The 22,637-nt window shown below is 39.2% G+C and overlaps 1 protein-coding gene across 1 annotated transcript in view; it reads left to right on the top strand.

The window, feature by feature from the left end:
* The window catches only part of LOC134677036 (uncharacterized), a 148,770-nt gene extending 143,729 nt beyond the window's left edge, over nt 1–5,041 (top strand). The window contains exon 2 of the mRNA XM_063535459.1: nt 4,969–5,041. The gene's annotated coding sequence lies outside the window, so the exon portion shown is untranslated. The remainder of the gene's footprint in view (nt 1–4,968) is intronic.
* Nucleotides 5,042–22,637: the final 17,596 nt, after the last annotated feature.

Below are 22,637 nucleotides of genomic sequence, written 5' to 3'. Positions count from 1 at the left end.
TCATCAAATATAAACATACCTTGATTATATTATTCTAGTGAGATTCTCATAGATAAACAAAAACATTTACTTAAAAAATTACAAGGTCGAAATATCACGGAACTTGTGAGAGTAATATGTGAAAAATAAAAACTTTTATGACAAAAAAATCTGGACACAATTTAAGAAGCATCCAATTGCGTCGAGGAATCATCTGTATTTTTGCTTGTTTCATTACCTCCTCGCTTCTTTTTTTGTCCTTTGTATTCTGTAGCAATTTGTTAGATCTGAAAATAAAGATAACTTGCGTCGTCACGGATGTCGATTTATAGGTTTTAGGGAGTGCAGAATTCGAAAACGATGATCATTTTATAATCCAAGATGGCGGCTACGTATTTTGTCATAAAAGTCGTCATGAATATAATCTTATAGGTTTTAGGAAGTGCCGATTTCGAAAATGATGACCAGTTTGGAATCCAAGATGTGTGCCGTGCACTTTGTCATAAAAGTCGTCATGGATATCGTTTTATAGGTTTTAGGGAGTGCAGAATTCGAAAATGATGACCATTTTGGATTCCAAGATGTCTGCCGTGCACTTTTTCATATATGCCGTCATAGATGTTGATTTATAGGTGTTAGGAAGAGCAGATTTCGAAAATGATGACCATGACCAATACAACCACATCCATGTCGACTTTTAACATAGTGCATGGCCGCCATATTGGATTCCAAAATAGTTATTATTTTCGAAATCTGCGCTCCCTAAAACCTATAAAACGACAGCCATGACGACTTTTATGACATATTGCATGGCCGCCATTCTGGATTCCAAAATGGTCATCATATTCGAAAGCGGGGCCCCCTAAAACCTATAAAACGACATCCATGACGACTTTTATGACATAGTGCATGGCCGCCATCTTGGAATCCAAAATGGTCATCGTTTTCTAAATCTGCGCCCCCCAAAACCTATAAAACGACACCCATGACGACTTTTATGACATAGTGCATGGCCGCCATTTTGGATTTCAAAATGGTCATCATTTTCTAAATCTGCGCCCCCCAAAACCTATAAAACGACATCCATGACGACTCTTATGACATAGTGCATGGCCGCCATTTTGGATTCCAAAATGGTGATCATTTTCAAAATTGGGGCCCCCTAAAACGTATAAAACGACACCCATCTTGACTTTTATGACAAAGTGTTTGACTACCATTTGCATGCAAGACATTTCTATTATTCTATTATTTTTACGTACAAAAATGGCCCCCTGTCAACTTCCAACCGAGATTTCTTCTTCTTCCTGGCGTTATCCCGGCATTTTTGCCACGGCTCATGGGAGCCTGGGGTCCGCTTGACAACTAATCCCATGATTTGACGTAGGCACTAGTTTTTACGAAAGCGACTGCCATCTGACCTTCCAACCCAGAGGGGAAACTAGGCCTTATTGGGATTAGTCCGGTTTCCTCACGATGTTTTCCTTCACCGAAAAGCGACTGGCAAATATCAAATGATATTTCGTACATAAGTTCCGAAAAACTCATTGGTACGAGCCGGGGTTTGAACCCGCGACCTCCGGATTGAAAGTCGCACGCTCTTACCGCTAGGCCACCAGCGCTTCCAACCGAGATTTATTCGATTAATATTCAGATTAATTCAATTTCTATCTATAGGTCGACTAAACTAATTGCGATTAAAATTTGAGGATGAAGTTTTTTTTATTCCATTAATTAGTCGAATAAACAGTTAATCTATTAAGTCCCATCTCTGACCACGGCATTTTTACACTTTGAGAATATCTGAAAACAAATGAACACAAGGAGCCATTTTGCAAATCCAGTAACTTTGTTATTACTTTTGACAGCGCGTGTCATGTGTCTACACAGAGTCGACACAAAGTCGAATCATTTGCGACTACTTTGTGACTGCAATATTTCTCAGCCTTAAACCATATTTATACATCATAATTAACAAGTTTCGTAGTATGTAAAGCGTTATTTCTGTTATTTAAGTATAGTATACGCAACGAAGTACTAAAAATGCATCAAATAATATGGTTATGAACACAGGCACTGAGAAGTAAACAATTTCATTTTCGGCTAAACTAAAACAATGTGGTGGTGCGTTGATTATATTACACTTAGTTTATCAAATCACTCGAGCAGTTTAATTCCCCATTATAATTTTAGTCCTATTGTAATATAAATGCAAACAATATATAATTACGTCTTGTAATCCGTTTTAGAGATGGCGTATTAATGTCACTTATTTTTATTTAACAATTTTTCCATCTGACAGTTTCCATTTGACAGGAACAAAATGAACGAATGAACGAATGATATTGGCATAAAGTAGTCGCAAACTCGAAACAATGTGTGCACACGGCGACCACACTTTATGTCACTTTGTGTCATGTGTCGACCCTTCCCCATTTCTGGTAACTGTGTCGACACGGCGACGACTCTGCGACTGGAATTGTGACCGAAACAGACGGTGTCGACACAAGATGTGTCTACACCGCGTCGTAACGGCGACTGGAAATGGTTGTATGGGCTCTCTCGGATGCTTCAGGCCTTCGGCCCAACGCAGAGCTTGGCCATCGACCTTCGCACTAGCTGTCCGCACCACGTTTCAGTTTCACGTAAACAATTGCGGCTGTGTCCCTAAAACAGCCCAACCGCGTTTTTTTTCTTAAGTCCGACTCACGCTGGACTCTAGATTTCTAATAGGTTTTCCTGTCATCTAGAGGTAGAAGGTTGTGTATTTTTTTTCAAAATTTTAGACCCAATTTTATCGGAGATAAGAGGGAGGGGGGGACGGTCATTTTTTGCCTATTTTCTTAAATAGCTTTTAAACTGTTTCATATAAAATTATAAAAAAAATATATAGATCCTCAAAATAAGCCCTTTTATTATGTAACACGATATGGTTTGCAAAACTTGGTTTTCTAATTTACTCATATTCCCCTTAAAATAGCCGCCTATACTTAAAATTCATTTGTTTATATTACATGTCCATCTTTGGGTAGCAGACTTCCATAAGTATACCAAATTTCAACTTAATTGGGCCAGTAGTTTTGGAGCAAATTGGCTGTGACAAACGGATAGACAGACGCACGAGTGATCCTATAAGGGTTCCGTTTTTTCTTTTTGAGTTACGGAACCCGACTCTCGAGCCGCGAACATTTAGAAACCAGAAATTTATTTGCTAAAAACATTGTCCTTACAAAGGTATACAAATGGAATACGCAGTGATAAAAAGTGAAATAAACTGTGTGAATCGTGTTAAATGTAATGTTTTGTCATAAAGGCTGCTTTTTCTACAATCAATTGTTTTATTTCCTAATTATACGTATTTTTATACATGAAAGAAAAAAAATTGGTATTATGAGATTTGATCAAGTCCAGCATAATTCACATAAATATAATGAAATTCATTGGTATACAATCAAATAAGCCATTTTATGCTGAATTCAATGATACATAATTAATATCATTCATACATATTTTTAAAGAAATGGTCATATTTCTAACACACGCCAAATTCCCGATGACCACCCATGGAGGCCACGCCACTAGACGTATATTTTTCTAAATTGGCCGCGCCACTCAACCTCAAGCCACCGTTAAATCTGAGGCGCCGCCATTCAACGGCTTGTTATGACTGTCCGTCTCCCGGCTCCCCGCCACCATAGAGACTGGGAGCCAGACAATGCCACTCTAGGGGATATGCAAATATTCAGAAAATGTATGAATTTTAATACAACATAAACATCAAATAACTAAAAGTCAAAAAACGTACTTTAGATTCGAAAAATCACGTTGCGTCCTCTCACACAACCTAATAGCACGTGGCGACCGTTTCGACTGAATGCGCTGACTGAGTGAAGGGGGCACCACTGTCTATCACTTAATAGCAGCGGAGTGGTATTTTGTCTATTAGATAAACCTACAGAGCAATAGTTACTTTCCACCCGCAGTTACTTTTGTCCCCGCTCTCCCCTACATTTCACTTGAAGAAGCATGCAATTTTTTCTTAGTAGCTAGGTAGTATAACTAAATATATACAAACTGAAGCTAAGCTAAGGTAAGTTATATAATAATAACATCATCGGAATACACATATGATTTTAATGAAATTGTCATTGAATTGATTTGTGCCTTATCGAAAGCCCTATTGATTAGAGTAGTACCTAAATAACGTTTTTCATTTGACGACTTCTGTATTTATTCGGTTTATTTAGTTCGAGTATCTAATGAATTCGATTATTTAGTTAATTTACATTTAAGTACGTCACATGTGACATGAACAGACAAGGAGAACAAGATAAAATATATTGTTTTGTCTTCCTTCTTTCAATGGAACTTTTTTAGAGTTTCTCTTCCTCAAAGGAGGCTAGTGGTTAAGACGAAACTCAAAATACTCTCATTTGCATCTTAAAAAAAACAGGATGGGTGATGGGTCACTGACCTGTCCCGGTAAAGTGAGGTAGTGTGCGTGACGCGTGCTTGTGTGTGAAATGGGGTAATTTGACAGAATCTGAAAATTTTCCCCGGGCATACCTCACCTTAAGCGGGTTTTAGGAGAAACTTATTGCTTAATATATATGTGACGTTCCGCGGGTAAAGGTATCGCGGTTGGAGATTAAGTCGCGTAGCACCGTTTTCCCCCTTATTCATAAACGCTTACTAAAATTGACAAGCCGATAATAATCGTTTGTACCTTTCCATCATACCAATACGTCAGAAAGGGACAGACGATTATTATTGGCTTGTCAACTTTAAACATTTATTTAGTATTTAAGAGTCGTTAATAACAGCGTAAGCACCGACCGCCATAAGGTGCCTTTTACCGTGGAACGTCACATATTATATTAGGCCCTAATAATTAGGGGGTCGACCAAGGAAGCTGAATTTCGAGCAACACCGAGACGGCATTCGCACTATTTCCCCTCTGCCGAACCATAGGCACAACTGCCGGCCTAGCCAAGGTTACAATCGCTATCGCTTCGACAGCGAAAAGCATTATGTCTCTCTATCACTCTTCCATATTAGCGCGACAGTGACAGTTGCGTTTCGATCGCTACGGAGCGTAAACGATTGGCATCTTGGCTACGCGGCCTGTACCTCTGGCGGTGCGTGTTGCAGTGCCTCGCCCGCACACAAAGGGCCCCCCACATCTGGCGTCTTTCGAGCGTCGGCGTCTGTCGGCGTCGGTCCAGCGCTATGGAAAATGACGTCGCTGCGCAGTTGCGTCGACGCTGCGTCGACGTTGCGTCGACGTGGGCCATAGCATTGTAGACGCCGACGCTCGAAAGATGCCAGATGTGGGGGGGCCCAAAGAGAGATCGCGGTGCGCGATGCAAATTTTGAATACCTACTTCCTGTAATATATGTACCTAGATATTTTTTTAAATAAATTATGCAACATTTGTCTTTGATGTCTGTCATTTTCTATGTATTTATTTGTGTCGTCATTACAGATTGGATTTTGTACATACAGGGTGATTTCTGGGTCGTGATCCAGAACCACTTTTTCTGACTCTGTAAATGATCCACATTATCATATGGTAGTATTTGATTAAAAGATAATTACTTTCATTATTCTTATTTTTCAAGTAAAATTAATGTTATACTAAGTAATTATGGTCACCCTATGTAGTGAGTGAGAAGTGTGAAAACTGTGTGCACAATAATTAAGTGTAATTTAAAAAAACTCCCTTATTAATGATTACACGGATAAATTATACACCGGTCTGATTTAATTTCTTGCCCATATTGGATTTACACACTGTATATTTATTATTATTTATTTATTCATATAACAATACAAGATTGTGTTCGAATATTGACATTAATGTACAATAAAATAACTAGGATTATACCTATAGCAATAAAAATACATGTCAAAAAAATAACTTAACTTAAATAATAATTTATACAATACAATACACAGCAAAACATTAGCAACTATACTGCAGTCAAATAACATTGAATTTATAAATATCTATTATATAATCATGATAGAAAAATAATTAGCGATGTGACGAGTCCACTTTTTTTCGATTCGAATCATTCGAATCGATTCGGCCACTGATCCGAGTTGAAATTCGAACTGACTCGACTCGACGGTTTGCGTGGTTCGCGACAAGGTCACGGGCCGCGGAGCCGCAAACGAGTCAAGCGGCAGTTGTTGTAAACAGAACCTTCAGGCCATCGAATTAAGGTTTATTTTTCAATGGCCATACTACCAGTGAACTCGACTCGGGATGGCGAATCAAGCGGCAGTTGTTGTAAAAAGAACCTTCGGGCTACGGAATTAAGGTTTATTTTTGAATGGTCATAGCGTAGCGTTGACTCGGCTCGGAGAGTTGGTGAATTGGCGATTCATTCGCCGAGTCAGCGGATCGGATACCAAGTTACCAGTCAGTTTAGTGGCCGAGTTGATTCGGATTGCCAATAGTCTTGATTCGAATCAACTCATCTGTAGGTTGATTCGGATTATTCGAATCAGATAACTCGACTCGCCCATCGCTAAAAATAATCGTATTAAGTAAGCTACTACATAAGTCCCTTTAATCAAAATCTCTCATCCTTCATAAATTCATCCACAGCATATAGGCACTGATTTAGCAGGATTTTCTTAAGCCTAGTTTCAAATAAGTTTGAATTAAAAACAAACGTGTATACGTGATGACACTGATTACCTGTCTTTTCCACACTTCTTTATTCCTTCGTGTAGGTGGCAATCCGATCAGCGACGCTGACGCTAGCTTAGGGCCACCCCACATTTAGCGTCTTTCGAGCGTCGGCGTCTGGTCAGCGCTATGGAAAATGACGTCGCTGCGCAGTTGCGTCGACGTTGCGTCGAGCAGCGGCCATAGAGTTGTAGACGCCGACGCTCGAAAGACGCTAAATATGGGGTAGCCCTTAGCTCCCGCTTCCGCTTATGTTTTGTCCCAACCACTCCGTCAGCCGTGATATCGTCTTGACACGCTACTTCCAGTAATTTGCTTAATTAGCCTCGTTAGTACTCGCCGATCACCTAGGTGATTAGTTAGGATATGTAGGGGAGACCGAGGTGAGTTGTGACAGAGGAGAGTTGTGACATCGTTGATTTTTTGGAATCTAATAACTAGTCATGTTGATGATGTTTGATGATGTTTGATAAAAATAAGGTCGCAATAGAGCGCGTTTGTTAGTTCGAGTTACGAGCTAACAAACGCACACTGTTGCGAGCTAGCTAACAGTCATTAGATTCCATAAAATCGACAATGTCACAACTCTCCTCTGTCAAAACTGACCTCACAGTTAGCAGCGGAAGTTGCTAAGCGGGCGAGGTGTTCAAAATGATCTTGACGCGACTTTATTGTTAAGAGAATAAGAGCGTGTCAAGGTAATTTTGAACACCTCGCCCGCTTAGCAACTTAGAGCGGCTAAGGCGCTCACAAACATCTGAGCACGCCTCTATTGTCAGGGCGTTAGAGTGTTTGTTCAGATATTGTGAACACCTTGGCTGCTCCGATATAACTGATGGCGACTGTACCTACAGGGGCGTTCAAAAGTGCATGGACAGATGTCGACCGTATTGCCTTAATTGGTAGAGAATGCCTTATGGCATTAAGTCCGCCTTTTGTACTATAAGATTTTTCTTTTGTGCAATAAAGATTAAATAAATAAATAAATAAACATGTCCATGCACTTTTGAACGCCAGTGTACATAAATTAACATCTGGGAGACCGAGCTTTACCCGGAAAACATAAAAACTCAAAAATGCGAGTTTGCCCAGAAATAAGACTTAGCTAGATCGATTTTTCGACCCCAAAAACACCTATATAGCAAATTTCTCCAAAGTCGATAGAGCCGTTTCGATTATAGACTGAAATAAATGTCACGTACGAAAGAAAAAAACCGGGCAAGTGCGAGTCGGACTCGCGCACGAAGAGTTCCGTACCATAATGTAAAAAAAACGAAAATAAAAAGCAAAAAAAAAAACGGTCACCCATCCAAGTACTGACCACTCCCGACGTTGCTTAACTTTGGTCAAAAATCACGTTTGTTGTATGGGAGCCCCATTTAAATGTTTATTTTATTCTGTTTTTACTATTTGTTGTTATAGCGGCAACAGAAATACATCATCTGTGAAAATTTCAACTGTCTAGCTATCACGGTTCGTGAGATACAGCCTGGTGACAGACGGACGGACAGCGAAGTCTTAGACGTCTTAGTAATAGGGTCCCGTTTTACCCTTTGGGTACGGAACCCTAAAAATGACCAAGGCCTCCACTGCCTCCACCTGCCTGCCAATAGGCTGTGTTCTCATATAAGAACCCTGATAGCTAAGGGGCCCACTGATTAACAGTCCGCCGGACGGTATCGGCCTGTCAGTTGTTCGGAACTGTCAAAATTTTGTTTTAACTGACAATCCGATACTGTCCAGTCCAGCGGACTTTTAATCAGTGGGCCCCTTTAGACAGTTGAAGTACGGAACCCTCGGTGGGTGAATCCGACTCACACTTGTCCGGTTTTTGTATTGTATGGAGGTAAGGAACCGTCCATTTTGCGGGGGCCGATTTTATTATAATGAGTATACCTTCTCTATGTATATCTGTATAATCATTCACTTCAATTCCTAACCAACAAGTCATATTATATGATTAACCAAACAGAAACCTATATAAATAAATATAGACGCGCTGTGCCCCGCCAAGTCAAACCTAACCTAGAATCTAGATCAAAGGCAATCCAAGGATCAAAGTAACCTAAGTTAAGAGCCGACAGGAGTGGTCATTTCTCCATACAAAAGTACTCGACTGTTTCCTCCGCGGGTTTTGATGCTAGAGCAATGATTTTTTCAACACAGATTAATATTGTCAATATTTGTGTCGGATCATTTAGATTTTTTTGATATTTTTGTTTTTTAAGGCGCTAGAGCCCTTCCAAAATGGCCAAAATGGCCTCATTGACTATGCCGCAATGAGATGCGTAGTATTCAAAACTGAATTAGCCAAAAAAGTAAAACGGCCCGACACAGATAATTTCATAATCATTTAGATTTCCAAATTTGGTTACGATTGGTTAAGTTTTGAAGGAGGAAACAGTCGAGTACGAAACCTCGATTTTTGAGATTTTTACGCAGGATTTTTCGCCTTGTCCTTATCGCACTAGTTTAGGAGCCGCTTCTATTAGCGAAACGGGTATATTTCCCTAAAATATTTAAAACTCAGCTCCTGTTTCGTCTTAACGTTACGTGATCAGTTAAGTGATGTAGCTATCCTAACTTTAAACCTAAATAAACATGGGAAAGGTGAGCCTAAAACTCCTAATGTAAATTTCATTTTGGACAGCGCGCCAAGCGGTACGTTTTGGAAACGTAAAATCTAATACAAAATGACATTTAACGCAAACTCGTCACGTCGCGCTACTGAACGAATACACTAGGAGTAGGGGAGACCGAGGTGAGTTGTGACAGAGGAGAATTGTGACATTGTCGATTTTTAGGGTTCCGTACCCAAAGGGTAAAACGGGACCCTATTACTAAGACTTCGCTGTCCGTCCGTCCGTCCATCTGTCACCAGGCTGTATCTCACGAACCGTGATAGCTAGACAGTTGAAATTTTCACAGATGATGTATTTCTGTTGCCGCTATAACAACAAATACTAAAAACAGAATAAAATAAAGATTTAAATGGGGCTCTCATACAACAAACGTGATTTTTGACCAAAGTTAAGCAACGTCGGGAGGGGTCAGTACTTGGATGGGTGACCGTTTTCTTTTTGCTTTTTTTTGTTTTTTTTTTGCATTATGGTACGGAACCCTTCGTGCGCGAGTCCGACTCGCACTTGCCCGGTTTTTTGTAATCTAATAACTGTTAGTGAGCTCGCAACAGTGTGCGTTTGTTAGCTCGCAACTTGAACTAACAAACGCGCGCTATTGCGACCTAGTTTTTAGTTAAAAATCGAGAATGGGACAACTCTCCTCTGTCACAACTAACCTCGGTCTCCCCTACATACTAATAAAGTAATTATAAAATTTCAAATCTTTATAACGAGACAGTTCATGTGACAAGATTCATAAGAATTTCTCATAATTATTCCTACGAAATTATTTACAAAAGTAAATTGGCATTAAAACATGAAAGGTCTAGACTAGAACTTTCTAAGAACTGGGTAATAAGTTATTTAGAATAATTATTTTCTGCAGTTGAGGTTATTTTTGATATCATTCTAATTGTAATTAAAATACTAGCTATCGAGTTTCAAAGGGTTTGGAGCTCAGTTTATTTTAAGTTTATTTAAAGTAGGTATGATGAAATAGTATTTTATGCAACCGTTGTTTAAGAGAGGTTAAAAAAGGCGAGTGGAGTGACGCCAAGTAGACGCGAAGAGTATTTTTTGACTCAGTTAAACAACGTTGCATACAATACTTTTTCTACGACAAATCACTTACTTTGAAATAAAAAAAAATATTTAACGAATATTTTTCATTCAAGAAACAGCAAAGAATGGAGGGTACGGGCGGTAAAAGAATGAATGAAATAAAAAAAAAACATGTCTATGGTTCACTCATCTGTCAAAGATGACAATTAAAATTAGGTTGGCAACAATGTATTTCATGCAATACTTCTTAAGTGGTGGTTACACGAAGTATCGTAAAGGTGCCAAAAAGATACATGCATATATACTTTTTTTGGGAATAGACTAAAGACTTGTCTTGACAACTATAAGATAGGGGTTTAAACGTGTGAGCACAACCCTTTAAATGACAAATAAAAAAAGTACGGGAGTAGAAAATAATTATTAAAACAACATAGGTCCCTGTAGTTCGTTTTTTAGCATTAGAAAAAGACTGAGCGATCTTGACGTGTCTTTTAATTGAAAAACGCTTTGCGGTCGGATTTTCCTGCGTTTGCCACATATCAATAGAGTGATTCTTGAGGAAGGTTTAGGTGAATTATGGTAGCCACTTACGAGCCTTCCAACAGTCCAATGCATAGAAAGTAAATTACGTTCACGATAGCGTTTATGTCAATGCCAAACTGAAGGTAGCCGTACTGAAGTCCATAAATGGACTGGAATACAGTAAAACATTAAATTTAATGTTTTAGTGTATGTTTTTGCATGTTCTGATTCAGCCCTTGTTAAACCAACTTCCCGGCCTTGTACAACAATGTTATTATTATAGGGTATAATATTACGTTTAATACTGTCAACAATGCTTTGTGCCCGCTTCAAAGAGTTTATGAGATGGAATGTATTTCACTGACGCCTTGCAAGGTATTGTAGTCAGGGTGTTGTGAAATGGCTAAATCATATTTATCATCATCATCATCATTCTAGCCTTCAATCGCCCACTGCTGAGTATAGGCCTCTCTTCGTGTACGCCACTTAATCCGGGTCCTGGGCTAGTCTCATCCAAAAGTGCCCCGCGATTTTCCGAATGTCATCCACACAACGAGCCAACGGACGCCAGGCGCTTCTTTCATCCGAAAGCGGCCACCAATCCGTCAACATGTTGGTCCACCTGCCATCACTCTGCCTAGCAACAATTATATTTATACACTGTACTTTTTGTAGAAACGATGGCTATTGGGGTTGGGGCGGAAAGGTTCTCGAGTGGCGACCACGTACTGGAAGGCTCAGCGTGGGTAGACTCCCACAAGGTGGACTGATGACCTGTAAGGTCGCGGGAGTCCGCTGGATGCGAGTGGCGCAAGACCGGTCATTGTGGCACTCTTTGGGGGAGGCCTATGTCCAGCAATGGACTTCCTCTGCTGATATGATGATGATGACTTTTTGGATAGATAGGTAATTCAAAATTTTAATGCTATCCCAAGTATCGGTGGGCGGATAGAGTGGAGGCAGATCTCCGGGAGCTCGGCGTCAGTGAAAGCTGGCGTGAATCCGCGCAGGATCTGGATCCGGATCCGCGGATCTTCCCATACATTTCGGGTCCGTCGTGCAAACCCTAGGCGTGCTCTTGTGTTGGAGGCCAAGACTCATTTTGAGTCATCGCGCCAAATGAGTAAGTAATGTTTATTGCACAATAAAAATATTATTTATTTTATATTGAATCAAACTTTACATTGTACCTACAAGTAGGTATAAAACGAAAAAAATACAACTTGAGAGGGCATTATTCGCTGAAGCCACAAGCAACAAATTAGAATTCCTAATTTCAATCAAATATATTAGCTAACTTTACTGTGAGGTGCAGAAATTTGTAATGGTATCTAAAGCTATAGGTACGAGTAGGTAATCTAATTCAAGGTGTACACACTCGTAAAATCCATATTACATAATTAATTATTGATTATCTTCAAAATCGTCTTAATTTGAATACCGTTGGCTTTGCAAAACTACATTTAAGCTCAAAAATCTACTTATCTTTGAAATTAACGGAATTAAAAAAAATAGTTGATTGAATTAATGCTTAGTTGCATCAAACAAGCGCATATATACAGGTGTTAATTTTTTTTTAATTTTTGTTACAAAAATAACACGACCCCATCCACGCCAACCTGACTGTACACGAAGATGCCGCCAGTATTAAAACGCACAGCACAGAGTCTAGACTTTATTAGCGTCGACTGTACATTCCTATACTTTCAACCTTATTCCATACAAAATACGATTCATATTCGCTAGACTATACGAGTTATAAAGAAGTTATATGTGACACAGTTATTGTATTTTATAGTGTTGGTGTTATAGAATTTAACACAAGATTTTTATTATAAAAAAAGTAGAACAATAGTGTTCTTGTTGTTAGTATCAAAGAGAATCGAGTGTATAGAGGCGGATGTCAATAGTTATTTTCACCACACCAGCTCTGAAAGGCTTACTTTGCACTTCAAAAACTGATAGCAAAGTTGCATTTTATTCACTTGTGAGGCAAAGTAATCAAATGCAAATTTAGAGTTGTTTTCTTATGTTTGCTGATAGAATTGACTTTTAAATGATGATTTTGGATGATAAATGTTTAATAACATTCATTTGGATTTGATTTTGTTTGATATTTTACATTTAATATTTGCTTCGGGGGTATAGCTTCGGTTGGTGTGGTGAAAAATTTTATGTTTCACTTGGGGGCAAATTTTGTTTAACTCTCGTGCTTTGAAACCGTCTTTGAAACAAGCATTACTTGTTGTTGTATTGTTTTACAAGGGGCCAAAGTTGTTGTTTAACCGATCGGCTCGTGCTAATATTGATACCCGAGCAAGCGAAAGATTCCAAAATTGAAAAATGGAATCTTGAGCGTTGCGAGGGTTTCAAAGCACGAGGGTTAAACATAATTTGCCCCCGAGTGAAACACAACATTTTTCACCATACCAACCCAAAGCAAATATTAAGTAAAACATCAAACCAAATCAAATTCAAATGAATGTTATTAAATATTTATCATCCAAAATCATAATTTAAAAGTCAATTCTACCAATAAACATAAGAAAACAACTCAAAATTTGCATTTGATTACTTTGCCTCACATGTGAATAAAATGCAACGTTGCTATCAGTTTTTGAAGTGCAAAGTAAGCCTTTCCGAGCTGGTGTGTGGTGAAAAGTAAATTATGTAGCCACTGTAAATTTACTGCCATCTTTCGACAGAACATAAAACTGTTAGAACGCCATTTGACTTTGATCCTTATTCTTTCACTGATATGTGTTATCTACTCGACTATAGGCCAAAGGTATTCTTACTTACTTAAGTACTCCGCTGGCTCAGCGACCCAAAATGAGACAAACAGACCCAAATCAGGCCAAAGGTATGATGCAATCTTTTCGAGCGATGGCGCCATAACCTTCAGCCTACTCACGAGTAGATGGCGTTAATATTAATATTTAACAAGTTAACACATATCAGTGAAAGAATAATGATTAAAGTCAGATTGCGTTCTAACAGTTTTAATCGTCTGACGAAAGATGGCAGTATATGTACTGTAGCTACATAATGTACCATAAGATAATCGTTTATTTGATAAAACACGAGTTATAAATAAGATGTCAATATATACAAATTCAGTTCTTTACATGTCTGGCTGGAATTTCAGCATTCAAATATTTATCACAAAATTAAATTACAAATATTAAATAAGCAGTACAGAATAATGTTGAAGAGAAAAAAAATGTCAATGTGTATCAATGACAAATTACTAAACTAAATTATCTAAATATTGTTAATTATAAATAGTTGTATTAAATTTTTAATCATTTATGTCATTACCAATTTTCCAACAGTAAACTGTACAATTATTTACATGTCCGGCTGAAATTTCAGCATTCATAATCCAATTAAATTTCCAATAGAATAAAAAATACAGAAAAAAAAAAACAAATGTTAATGAGTATCAATGTCAAATTCCTACTTAATTAAATCCTATCTAAAAAATTATTAATTTTAAAATGTTGTTTTATATCATTTAAGGTATAAAAACAATGTTCCAATAGTAAACTATACAATTTTTTTTGAAAAGCCTTTCCTTCTAGTGTCCTTATACCAACAGGAATAGAATTATACAGATTTACAGCCATACAATAGCAGTTATTTTGGAACAGCTTTAGCCTTTGATGCGTCGGTATCTCTAGGTCGTATTTGTGCCGTTTATCGTTGCCCTTTTTTTTAAATAAACCTATATTCTTTTTAACAAATTTACACATTTCGAACACGTACAAGGATGGTAAAGGCAGTATTTTTAGTGTTCCGTACAAAACTTTGTTTACGGAACACTTATGGGATCACTTCGGTCTTGCAAATCAGTTAAATACGTTTTTCTCAGAGACCGTTTGACATAGATACCTAAAATTTGGAACAGTTATAGCAATTACCACCACTCATATTGTAAATAAGTCAAAACTGCTTATTTCTTATTAAAGGGGGAAATTTAGGGGGTTGAGAGGGGTAGGCTGAAACTTTTTTCATTTGTAAGAATCGTGTGGGGTACCATTAGAAAGCTTGCAAAAAATTGAGTCGATGGACTGATTTTGACTTCATTTTAGACTGCAATAGTTTCGTCAAAAAATGCATTTAAAGTTGCAAGTTTTCATACAAAAATTTTCACCTCTGTCCTGGCGATTTTCGCGAAAACTATAGCTAACAGGCAGCTGACCAGTCAATACCCAACTTAAAGAAGCATGGAGACGGCGGGAAAATTATCAGCTTAACTTTATCTTTATTAGTTTTTCAACTGCAGCTTGACCTTTGGTTGCTTAGGGCTAGCTAACTGATGCTTACACTGGTCAATTCATATTAGGCGAGAAACATCCTTAGTTAAAACTTTGGCATTGAAATTTATGACTTATGTCTTTGACACAAAGTTTAATTCTGCTTGCTTATTTTTGTGGGATATTTAATTTTATCTCAATAGCCTACTATAAGTATGAGAGAGATCTACAAAATACGACCTTATTATATTACAAATAAGTTTCAATTTCGAACGGGCTTTCCAACCAATGGACTAGGCATCTCAAATATCTGAAAAATTCAAATTAAGAATTCCGTTCTTGACTGTCGTTGTGTTTTTTTTTCAACAATAGGACACATAGAGTTAGTAAGGCGTATAGAGATAATAAAGTCATTTAATATTTATGAACAGCTTGAGCTTTGGCCTCATGTATAGATTTTATTGAGAGTATCTAATTCGTCGAAACAATATACACAATATTCCTTTTCATTAAGTACCATTACATTTCTGTATTAATTGTATAATTATAATATCTATTAATTATATTCAGTAAAGCTGGTCAAGCAAATCGTGTCAGTAAAAAAAGGCGCGAAATTCAAATTTTCTATGAGACGATATCCCTTCGCGCCTACATTTTTCAAATTTGCCGCCTTTTTCTACTGACAAGATCTGCTTGACCAAGTTTACTTATGTATATTTTTGAACGGATCGGTGAGCAACAAGATTCAGGGCTATAACCGCGAAAATAGAAGTTCGCAAATTGCGAGCATTTTTCTCTGTCACTCTAATTACGCCTTCATTGGAGTAAAAGAGAAAGATCCCCGCAAATTGCGAATTTCGGTTTTCGCGGTAGCCCCTCAGTCCTGTTACGAGAAAATAATTTTGGAAGACATTAATAGTATATGACAGTTAAATACCACAGTTTTTAGAAACAAAGGTAAAATTGACGAAATATTTAAAGTAAGCCGATCTTGTTTTTTAGCAGTTCTAAATAATATTAAAGTCTATATATATGGCATAAAAAAATTATGAGTTCTAAATTCAAATTGAAGGAGTATACATTTAAGGTAATGAGTTCTAAATTCAAATTGAAGGAGTATACATTTAAGGTATTATAGGCCAAGCGCGCACACGATTTTAATTTTTGCGACACGATTTTAGAATCGCGCTGTAATATATCGCAGAAAATTCACTGCGCGCACTGCGATGAAAAAGTCGACGATTTGTTCATTCTCAACATGGATTTCGTACCAGTCGCTTGTCATGAAACGTGTCTTTAATATGCCATTGCTGTATGACTTTGAGCATTTATAACACAAAGGTGATCCCCGTCTATTTCCATAATTAAATGGTCAACATCTAGCGTCTCATTTTGAGACTCCATTGGAGAAGCAGGTGCCGAGATGTTGGAGTTTGGAGAGCGAAATGCCGCCTGAGGTCCGGCCGGGGTGCGATTTTATTATCATAGTGCGCGCGGGGCCATACAACTCCGCATGCTGCAATCACTTTGCTACAATCGCGGAAAAATGTGACAAATCACAATTTTAAAATCGCTGCGATTTTTTTGTCGCATATGCGCGCACTAACATATAAACACATACGTTGCATTTCTGCGACAAAATTATCGCAGGACAAAAAATCGTGGTGCGCGCTTGGCCTTACTCTAAATTATTATAATACATCAAGCATTCGCGAGATGCTCGACTTCGGTATTCAAACACAAAGCAATAGTACAAGAATCTAACTAAATTCAAAGGCCGAAGGAGCGATTCGAAGATCCGAAGCGTCCGACAGACGCGCGCCTCCCGTAACTTTTCCAAGTATTTTTAAGTACAAGTGTCTAAGTCGCAAGATCCAAAGGCTGAAGTCGCATTGGGCCGAAAGCCCGAAGCATCCAGGAGGTCAGTTCTAAACACAGGTAATTAATACAAGTGTCTAAATGCGAAGGCCGGAGGCCGAGCTCCGCGTAGGGCCGAAGGCCCGAAGCCTGCAAGATGTCAGTGGTTAAACACAGAACTGACAGCCTGGACGCTTCGGGCCTTCGGCCCTACGCGGAGCTCGGCCTTCGGCCTTCGCATTTAGATACTTATACTATTGTTCTGTGTTTAAGTACTAACATCCTGGACGCTTCGGGCCTTCGGCCCTACGCGGAGCTCGGCCTTCGGCTTTCGCATTTAGACACTTGTACTATTGTTCTGTGTTAAAGCACTGATATCCTGGACGCTTCGGGCCTTCGGGCTACGCGGAGGTCGGCCTTTGGCCTTCATATTTAGACACTTGTACTATTGCTCTGTGCTAAAGCGATGACATTTTGCTAAAGCTCGGCCTTCGGCCTTCGCACTTAGACACTTTGTACTATTGTTCTGTGTGTGTAGTTGAATACGGTATCCTAAAAACAGGCAAACAACCCCTGTAAAATGTAACGATGCGAGCGGTACGGCTACCATCAGTTTGGCATTGACATAAACGCTACCGTGGGCGTGAACGTAATTTACTTTCTATGCATCTCGCTCGTACTGACATATTAGTGCGAAAGAGATATACCTATAGGAAGTAAATTACGTTCACGATATCGTTTATGTCAATGCCAAGCTGATGGTAGCCATACGGAACACTAAATGCCTCGAGCTATCTCGGACTTGGCCAAATTATTTTTCTTTTAAATAATGGCTTGCAGCTATCTAAGTAGTGGGCCCCGCATAATGATCTCACACATCTTTTTTGCGCTTTAAAGACTCTATCGGCCTCGGTAGAGTTGCCCCATATTATTAAGCCGTATCGAATTTGTGATGATACATAGCCGTGAAAGGCTGCGGTTGCTGCCGCTTCAGAGACAATAGAACGCAAACGATACAAAACATAAACAAAACGATCTAGCTTATTACATAAGTAGTTGATATGAGCTTTCCAGTTGCAGTGTTTATCAATATGTATACCCAAGAAAACTGCAGCATCAGTTTCCTTAAGTTGCACGCTATTGAAGTCGGTAGTTACATCAAATGATCTACTTTTGTAAGTTTGAAATTGGATTAACTGTGTTTTTTTTAGATTTACATTAAGATTATTATCATCTAACCATTTAGTAATATTTGTTAGCGTCTGTGCAATATTATGACATAGTGAGGTACCATTCGTCTCTTTAATTATGATAGTTGTATTGTCTGCGAAGAGTATCGTATCATTATGTGTGGCTCTAGGTAAATCGTTAATATATAATAGAAACAATATCGGCCCCAGTATGCTGCCCTGTGGCACGCCGCATTTATTTACCACGTAGGGTGAGTTATATGACTCCTTGTGATTATTCACCATTTTCGTAACTTCAACACATTGTTGCCGTCCATTGAGATAGCTTTCTAACCACAAATATGCTTGTCCCCTTATGCCGTATTTATATAATTTTGAAAGTAAGGTCTCATGGCACACGAAGTCAAACGCCTTGCTCATATCCAGCATAAGTGCTACTACAGCTGCTTTGTCATTTAAACCTAAGGTAACGTTTCGTATTAGCTCGAAACAGGCATGTGTTGTTGATTTATTCTTTTGGAAACCGTACTGCTGGTGGGTTATTAAGTTATGCTTGGCTAGAAAGTCGATTATTTTCCTAAATACTAGTCGTTCAAAAACTTTAGATAGAACATGACCAGGCATGGCTCACTCCGCGATTTCGTCGCTTTGCTACAGGTAGCTAAAAGTACACCCGTTCGACCCCAATTTTGGGGTTTGCCATAAGCCGCGCGTGGCGCTGTCGCCACCTAGCGGCCATATCTGTGCTGGCCGCGTAGCCAAGATGGCGATCGCTTACGCTCCGTAGCGATCGAAACGCAACTGTCACTGTCGCACTAATATGGAAGAGTGATAGAGAGACATAATGCTTTTCGTTGTCGAAGCGATAGCGATTGTAACCTTAGCTAGGCCGGCTGATCGTGACAGACGCGTTTTGTTAGAGAGTGAAACTTCTGTACCTAGTGCTAATATTTATTCTGTGCCATGACAGTAACACTCTATTCAAATTCTCTTTGTTAGTATGTAAAAGGAGCTGTGCAGTAAGCGATTTCTATAAAACATAAAATGAGGTGTAATTCTGAGTATTGCAAAATCTCGGGTTAATCCGAAAATCACCCTTGATTTCATTATGTTAGAGTCCGTTTTCGGAATTATCCGATAATTTTAAGTATTCGGATTAGATTTAAGTATACTTGTTACTCCTTGTGTTATTTTTAGGGTTCCGTACAGTCAAATGTAAACATGAGCACTCATCATACTCAAAATTATGTCCCATAGCCCTTATGTCAGCGAATTAAGAACTATGTGCCATATCCTCTAGCCGCCCATACGTCAAACCTTGCCAAGCAAAATTAAACTTTATTTTGTCAACACAAAGTTTAAATTAAAATGGAACAGGAGACCTTTTTATAGGTCTCTGGGCGGCTAGAGGATATCTTTGAGTAAGTTGTATGCAACCATATTTTTACACTTGACTGTGAGTACCTATCTCAAAAGGAATCCTTAGAGGATCTCTCGTGCGTCTGTATGTCTGTCTGTCTATCTGTCTGTTTGTCCGTCTGTAATAGTATTAGTTCACGAACTGGGGCCCATTTCTCGAACGGTATTAATTAGTCCACGAACTGTCAAATCGTATGGGTTACCATGGCAAAACACTAATAATATTAGACTAATAACTTTCGAAAAATGGGCCCCATGAACAATTTTTTTTATGAAATAGGAGACAAACGAGCAGACGGATTACCTGATGGTAAGCGATTACCGCCGCCCATGGACACCCGCAACACCAGAAGGGTTGCAAGCGCGTTGCCGGCCTTTAAGACGGGAGTACGCTCTTTTCTTGAAGGTTTGAAGGTCGCATCGGTCCGGAAATGCCGCAGGCGACAGTTCATTCCACAGTTTGGCTGTGCGAGGCAGGAAGTTTCTGGAGAAACGCACAGTTGAGGACTGCCAATGCCAACCATCCAAGTGATCGGAGATGGTAATGTTAAACTTTTTGGACTAATAATATTAGTCTAATATCGTTAACGAAATTGGCCCTTGATGGTAAGCAGATACCGTAGCCGCGATTTAGGGTTTATAATCTGGGTTACAGCGCCATCTTTCGTATATTTCGTACACTAAGCAAACCAAACTAAGGGCGATCGTTACTTAAGGGAAAGTTCTGCGGAGAACATCTTTTAAGGGCGGTTACGTCGTTACTTAAGGAGGGGTCTGGGGCCGAGTGGTTGCTATTTTCCGATTGCCGCTTATTATGATTGATGTCACTCGGCGGCGATACAGCGGAGCTAATGGCCTGCCACTAGGGAGGGGGGGCAGTCGATAAAATATTTGAAAATGTCGATAAAAGTTTCTTAGGAGTTTTTCCGAAAATATACATATTACACTGAATAGTTTATTTATTATAGGTATTATAAATACCCGATAGAAGTATAAGTACTTCTCGTAATAATATGTCATCAAGACTCGGCTGTTCACCATATGTCTGCAACGCATATTGTCATATTTCGGTCACATCATACGAAGAAACAAACATTTGTATTTGTATTTGTATTTGAGAGGATAGCAATCTGGAAAAATTGGTCATTGTTGGCAATACCGAAGGCAAGAGAACACGAGGCCGATCGCCAACACGTTGGTCTGACCAAATAAAGGAAGCCACCGCCTCTTCCAAGCTACATCAAGTAGTGAGGGCTACTTTGGACCGCAACCGATGGAGACAGATTGTTTATTTGAGGGGTTCCAGTGACCACGATCCTTAGTAATGAGGGCCCGACCAGAGAGAGAATAATATGTCGATTTACGTTTGTTAGTTTTGAAAATGTACATACTTACTTCGCTGGCTTAGCGAGCCGAAGTGGATCTTGGCCTCCGACACTCGATTTCGCCATTCGTTCCTATCCTGGGCGATCTGACGCCATTCAGCCGCTTGGATGTCACACAGGTCTTTTTGGACCTCATCGATCCATCGGTACCTAGGCCTTCCGACCGGATATCTCCCAGTTGTTCGTCCCAGATAAGCTCTTTTGGGCGCACAAAAAATACATATACATATTACACGAAATTTATAACTACTAGGCCAGGCCGGTCGTCAGATTGGCCAACGGAACTGCTATTTTAGTATCTGACATATAAACCACAGCAACTGACACAATAAAATTACTACCTACTGATATTATTGTGGTTCTGATAGCGAGTAACTCCCTTATTCATAAAACTTTACGGGCCTGATTTAGTTAAATTATGTTTTATCCCTTTCTTACATATACATAAGTCAAAATGACAGATAAAGACAAACGATTCATAGTTAATTCAGGTCAGTGACGCGTTTATGAATAACGCCTTTTTTTTACGTGGAATGCATTTAGGCATTCCGCCTAGCCGGGAACTAGGATGGATATGTCGGACTCGTGGCCAAGGGGCCAACTACCGACTAAACCCTCCACGGTATGCCCGTGTCGCAGCAATAGTGACGGTGAACAAGGGATCGCAGAGCATTCTACCGCGAACACCGCCAGCTGCTGACAGCCGAGGCTGTCCCCTCCTTGGACCCAAAGGCCCTGGAGCCGAAGCTCCCCCTCTCGAAGGTAGTATGCAGGGCGACACCACACATTGACCCCTCATGACAACCTCCACGCCGGGAGGAGATGGAAAAACCCCGGGTTCCACCTCTTCAGGTTGTCTTATTATGAATAACGCCTGAGTTTAATGCATTATAACATCGATAGTTTATCGACATAGTCCCAACACTAGTCCCTCTTCAGCGTCAACAAAAGAAATTGCCCAATCTCCTTAACTGCACAATGATTTCAGTATTTCATACGTCTTTTGTCAATTTCTTCTTTTCATTTGTGTGGATTATTATTTTAACCGCCTTTTTTGGGTAGGGTTAACTCATTGTTGTCTTATGACAGAGGGGACTTAATTTTTAAGGTTTTGTAGGTATCTTTTGTAGGTACTTTTAAGTAAAGTGGAACCGTCTATGTATTTTTGCTCTGAAGGGTTTTGCTCATTAAAAATCATACTCAAATAGACGTAATGAAATACTTAGAGCTGGGTTTTTACGGTGACATAAAAACCTCTAGGTATATTGTATTGGAACCTGACAATATTTATTAATACAAATATATGAATAGAGTCAGACCAAGAAAAGTCTGCAGCGGATTTGATAGCCCACGCAGTGCGAGTGTTATTTTAAACGTCAAACTTCTATGAAATTATGACATAAATAACACTTGCATTGTGGGCTATCAAATCCGCTGCAGACTTTTATTGGTCCGACTCTATGTCTTAAGGGGCCCAGTGATTATCAGTCCGCCGGACGATATCGGCCTGTCAGTTAGACGCAAAATTTGACAGCTCCGAACAACTGACAGGCCGATATCGTCCGACGAACTGGTGTATTGTTTTGATGATAGTCACATTAAACCAATATATTAGGTAGGATAGGTTCGTTAGGTTGCTTCA

The sequence above is a fragment of the Cydia fagiglandana genome, chromosome 25 (assembly GCF_963556715.1).
Source record: "Cydia fagiglandana chromosome 25, ilCydFagi1.1, whole genome shotgun sequence".
Classification (NCBI taxonomy): Eukaryota; Metazoa; Arthropoda; class Insecta; order Lepidoptera; family Tortricidae; genus Cydia; species Cydia fagiglandana.
This window is presented reverse-complemented; position numbering and strand designations above follow the sequence as displayed.